Here is a 5,971-nt window from a genome sequence, read left to right on the forward strand (position 1 = left end):
ATCGAATTACCGCTACGTTATGTATACTTCCTGTTACCTGATGGTTCTATGCTATCATATATTCAATTTATTTTTGTGTGCCATATGTTTTTTTAATTTGGTTTTTCAGTTTACACCTATTCATATAAACTAGAGAACAAAACTTAGTATGTCGAGCAGAAAAATGTCCTTATTATGTTATCATATATAGTCTTACTCCTAATTCTTGATTGCTTTTTATGTTGCCATGGTCACCATAACTACAAATAGTACATAGACTTGAGTAGTTTATATGAGTGATTGGCTTAAGTACAACAATCATGTTGCCTCCCTTTTGCCCCAAGTATACCTAAAAGGCTCAAAGCATATTATTTTTTCTAGAAATTCTAATGATTTATTTTCATTAAGTTGCCTCAGGTTAGTTAGAAGATAAGAAATGCCCAAAATATAATTATGCACTAACTGTACAAATTAATAACTGGAGTAGATAAATGAATAATTGCAGTAGTAACAGTGAACAGAACCTGAAATGAAATGCATTATGTTCAGAAGCTAGGAACAGAAGCTAGGAACAGTACCACTTGGTTGTGCCCTTGTAGTAATTTGGCCATGGCTGTCTTTCTTCGTGACATCTCGGAGATTCATTATGTGAAGAAATAAGCACAATATCCTGGCCAAGGCTGTCTAATTGAGCATCCCTCAATTAGACACCAAAATTTCAGCCAGATTAATCAAGGCTATGAAGGATTAGTAGTTCTGATTCTGAAATGAACATTCGATTACAAGCAAGTAACCTGCTGTATAGACCAAGGGATATGTTCAACAGTGAAGCTCGTCAGGTCTTCCTTGTAGCGGCAGGCCGGCAGCGTTATGCTCGTGCTGTGTCCTCGCCACCATTGACACACTACAAATTGTGGCCAAACTGATTCAGTACCTACATAAAAGAGCATTGCATCTTAAAATTGGTAGGAACATAAAAGAAGAAATGCATTGAAAATAAAATGAATTAATTAGCTCCTGGAAGATAACCTTGGAGTTGAAGATTATTCTCATCCTCCCCGTTGGCTCATGGTGTTAGTTCTACACCAATCTTTTGCTTTGGAACATCTGTATTGCAAATCGTGTAGCAAAGGAAAATAAAATAGTCAGTTTCCAAAAAACAATTTCATAGATCAACGAAACAAACAAATCCAAAACTGGATTTGCTCCTCACGCTAATTTAAGCCACATCTAGATGGGTACATCTGCTTCTAGGTTCAGAAAGGTAGTAGTAAAGATGGAGCAGTGGAAGGGGTAAGTACCTGCACGGGTGGGATCCATAGAAATTGGAGATGGTATAGCATGCCCGAGCTTGCAATTGTAGAGGCTGGCGAGACACAGCCGCGCTGTGGAGGTCGAGCTGTAGGATAACGTTGCATAGAAAACAAAATTTTTCCTACCGCGAACACGCAATCCAAGCCAAGATGCAATCTAGAAGACGGTAGCAACGAGGGGGTATCGAGTCTCACCCTTGAAGAGATTCCAAAGCCTACAAGATGAGGCTCTTGTTGCTGCGGTAGACGTTCACTTGCCGCTTGCAAAAGCGCGTAGAAGATCTTGATCACGATCGGTTCCGGCGCCACGAACGGGCAGCACCTCCGTACTCGGTCACACGTTCGGTTGTTGATGAAGACGACGTCCACCTCCCGTTCCAGGGGGCAGCGGAAATAGTAGCTCCTCTTGAATCCGACAGCACGACGGCGTGGTGTCGGTGGCGGTGGAGAACTCCGGCGGAGCTTCGCTAAAGCTACGCGGGAGATATGGAGGAGAGGGGGCGGCTAGGGTTTGGGAGGGGGTGGCCGGCCACTTCAAGGGGGGCGGCCAGCTTGTGGTCTTGGGGTGGCCGGCCCCCTCCCTTGGCCCCTCATTATATAGGTGGATCCCCAAGAGTTGGTCTCCAAGTCTTCGAATAAGACCCGAACCAAAAACCTTCCATAAGGAGTGGAAACCTAGCCAAGCTAGGACTCCCACCAAAAGTGGGAGTTCCACCTCCCATATGGGGGTGGCCGGCCCCTAAGGGGGAGTCCACTTGGGACTCCTCCCCCACTAGGGTTGGCCGGCCATGGAGGTGGAGTCCCATGTGGACTCCACCTTCCTTGGTGGTTTCTTCCGGACTTTTCTAGAACCTTCTAGAACCTTCCATAGAACCTTCCGCGACATTTTAATTCACATAAAATGACATCCTATATATGAATCTTATTCTCCGGACCATTCCGGAACTCCTCGTGATGTCCGGGATCTCATCCGGGACTCCGAACAAATATTCGAACTCCATTCCATATTCAAGTACTACCATTTCAACATCCAACTTTAAGTGTGTCACCCTACGGTTCGTGAACTATGCGGACATGGTTGAGTACTCACTCCGACCAATAACCAATAGCGGGATCTGGAGATCCATAATGGCTCCCACATATTCAACGATGACTTTAGTGATCGAATGAACCATTCACATACAATACCAATTCCCTTTGTCACGCGATATTTTACTTGTCCGAGGTTTGATCTTCGGTATCACTCCATACCTTGTTCAACCTCGTCTCCCGACAAGTACTCTTTACTCGTACTTGTGGTATGTGGTCTCTTATGAACTTATTCATATGCTTGCAAGACATTAGACGACATTCCACCGAGAGGGCCCGAGTATATCTATCCGTCATTGGGATGGACAAATCCCACTCGTTGATCCATATGCCTCAACTCATACTTTCCGGATACTTAATCCCACCTTTATAACCACCCATTTACGCGGTGGTGTTTGATGTAATCAAAGTACCTTTCCGGTATAAGTGATTTATATGATCTCATGGTCATAAGGACTAGGTAACTATGTATCGAAAGCTTATAGCAAATAACTTAATGACGAGATCTTATGCTACGCTTAATTAGGTGTGTCCATTACATCATTCATATAATGATATAACCTTGTTATCAATAACATCCAATGTTCATGATTATGAAACTAATCATCCATTAATCAACAAGCTAGTTTAAGAGGCATACTAGGGACTTCTTGTTGTCTACATATCACACATGTACTAATGTTTCGGTTAATACAATTATAGCATGACATATAAACATTTATCATAAACATGGAGATATAAATAATAACCACTTTATTATTGCCTCTAGGGCATATCTCTTTCAGTCTCCCACTTGCACTAGAGTCAATAATCTAGATTACATTGTAATATACCTAACACCCATGGCATTCTGGTGTTGGTCATGCTTTGCCCTAGGGAGAGCTTTAGTCAACGGATCTGCTACATTCAGATCGGTGTGTACTTTGCAAATCTTTACTTCTCCATCTTCGATGTACTCACGAATCGAGTGGTAACGCAGCTTGATATGCTTCAGCCTCTTGTGTGACCTTGGCTCTTGTGCATTGGCAATGGCACCCATGTTATCACAGTAAATGATTAATGGGTCCAATGCACTAGGAACCACACCGAGCTCTACAATGAACCTCTTCATCCATACCGCTTCTGATGAAGCCTCTGAAGCCGCTATGTACTCGATTCTGTTAAAGACTTCGCCACCGTGCACTCGCTTCGAGCTTGCCCACTCTCTGCAGACACCATTCAATATAAACACGTACCCAAACCGTGACTTAGAGTCATCGGGATCGGTGTTCCAACTTGCATCGGTGTAACCATTTACAACGAGCTCTTGGTCACCTCCATAACAAAGAAACATATCCTTAGTTCTTTTCAAGTACTTCGGGATATTCTTGACCGCTGTCCAGATGTTCCATTTCTCGGATCACTTTGATATCTCGCTAGTCAAACTAACGGCATGTGCTATATCCGGTCTAGTACATAGCATGGCATACATGATAGATCCTACTCGCCGAGGCATAGGGGATATTATTCATCATTTCTCTTTCTTCTGTCGTAGCCGGTCCTTGAGTCTTACTCAATACCTTGCACTGGTAACATAGGTAAGAACCCTTTCTTACTTTCGTCCATTCTAAACTTCTTTAGAATCTTGTCCGAGATATGTACTCTGTGATAGCCCTATTAGGCGTCTTGATCTATCTCTATAAATCTTGATGCCTAATATATATGATGCTTCACCAAGGTCTTTCATTGAAAAACTATTATTCAAATAACCTTTAACACTGCTTAATAGTTCTATATCATTCCCGATCAATAATATGTCATCTACATATAATATCGGGAATGCTACGGAGCTCCCACTCACTTTCTTGTAAATACAGGCCTCTCCATGACACTCGTATAAACCCGAAGTCTTTGATCACCTTATCAAAGCGTCGGTTCCAACTTCTCGATGCTTGCTTCAGTCCATAGATTGAACGCTGAAGTTTGCATACTTTGTCCGCATTTTTAGGATCGACAAAACCTTTGGGTTGTACCATATACAACTCTTCCTCAATGTCTCCATTAAGGAACGCCGTTTTGACATCCATCTGCCAAATCTCATAATCGAAAAATGTAGCTATTGCTAACAAAATCCTCACAGATTTTAGCTTCGCTACAGGTGAGAAAGTCTCATCGTAGTCAACTCCTTGAATTTGTCGGAAACCGTTTGCGACAAGTCGAGCTTTATAGACGAGTAATATTACCATCAGGCATCTGTTTTTCTCTTGAAGATCCATTTATTCTCGACGGCCTTTCGGCTATCGGGTAAGTCTACCAAAGTCCATACTTTGTTATCATACATGGATCCCATTTCGGATTTCATGGCTTCTTGCCATTTGTTGGAATCCGGGCTCATCATCGCTTCTTCATACGTCGCAGGGTCCTCATCATTGTTATCCACAATCATGACATTTAGACAAGGATCATACCAATCAGGAGTGGTACGTTCCCTTGTCGATCTGCGAGGTTCGATGAGTTTCCTCGTTCGAAGTTTCATGATCATTATCATTAGCTTCCTCTCGTTGCCGGTGTAGGCGGTACGAGTACAACTTCCGGTACTCGCGCTACTCCGATCAACGAGTATAGATTCATCAATCTCATCGAGTTCTACTTTTCTTCCAGTCACTTCTTTAGTGAGAAATTCTTTCTCAAGAAAGGTTCCGTTCTTAGCAACAAAGATTTTGCCTTCGGATTTGTGATAGAAAGTATACCCTATAGTTTCCTTAGGGTATCCTATGAAGACGCATTTCTCCGCTTTGGGTTCTAGCTTGTCCGGTTGTAACTTCTTTACATAGGATTCGCAACCCCAAACTTTCAGGAACGACAGCTTAGGTTTCTTATTAAACCATAATTCATACGGTGTCGTTTCTACGAATTTTGATGGTGCTCTATTTAAAGTGAATGCGGCTATCTCTAATGCATAACTCCAAAATGATAATGGCAAATCAGTAAGAGACATCATAGAACGAACCATATTTAAGAGAGTTCGATTACGACGTTCGGACACACCGTTACGTTGAGGTGTTCCCGGCGGTGTCAATTGTGAAAGTATTCCGCATTTCTTTAAATGCATGCCAAACTCATAACTCAGATATTCACCTCCACGATCGGATCGTAGAAATTTGATCTTCTTGTTACGTTGATTTTCTACTTCACTTTGGAATTCCTTAAACTTCTCAAAAGTTTCGGATTTATGTTTCATGAAATAGATATACCCATATCTACTCAGATCATCTCGTGAAGGTTAGAACATAACGATAACCACCGCGCGATGCTACACTCATTGGTCCGCACACATCGGTATGTATGATTTCCAATAAGTCGATAGCTCGCTCCATCATACTGAGAAAATGGAGTCTTTGTCATTTTTCCCATTAGACATGCTTCGCATCTATCAAGTGACTCAAAGTCAAGTGATTCAAGTAATCCATCGGTATGGAGTTTCTTCATGCGTTTCACTCCAATATGACCAAGACGACGAGTGCCACATATAAGTAGAATTATCATTCAATTTAATTCGCTTAGCATCAATGTTATGTATATGCGTATCACTACTATCGAGATCTAACAGA

At 42.1% G+C, this 5,971-nt stretch overlaps 1 long non-coding RNA gene across 1 annotated transcript; it reads right to left on the reverse strand.

Annotated features, from left to right (window-relative positions):
* Positions 1–837: 837 nt before the first annotated feature.
* LOC124650064 lies at positions 838–1,380 on the reverse strand. The gene is made up of 3 exons (XR_006986867.1): positions 1,281–1,380; positions 1,009–1,086; positions 838–913 (listed from the first exon to the last, which is right to left on the reverse strand). It is a non-coding gene; the product is annotated as an uncharacterized LOC124650064 (long non-coding RNA).
* Positions 1,381–5,971: the final 4,591 nt, after the last annotated feature.

This window comes from Lolium rigidum, chromosome 4 (assembly GCF_022539505.1).
Source record: "Lolium rigidum isolate FL_2022 chromosome 4, APGP_CSIRO_Lrig_0.1, whole genome shotgun sequence".
Classification (NCBI taxonomy): domain Eukaryota; kingdom Viridiplantae; phylum Streptophyta; class Magnoliopsida; order Poales; family Poaceae; genus Lolium; species Lolium rigidum.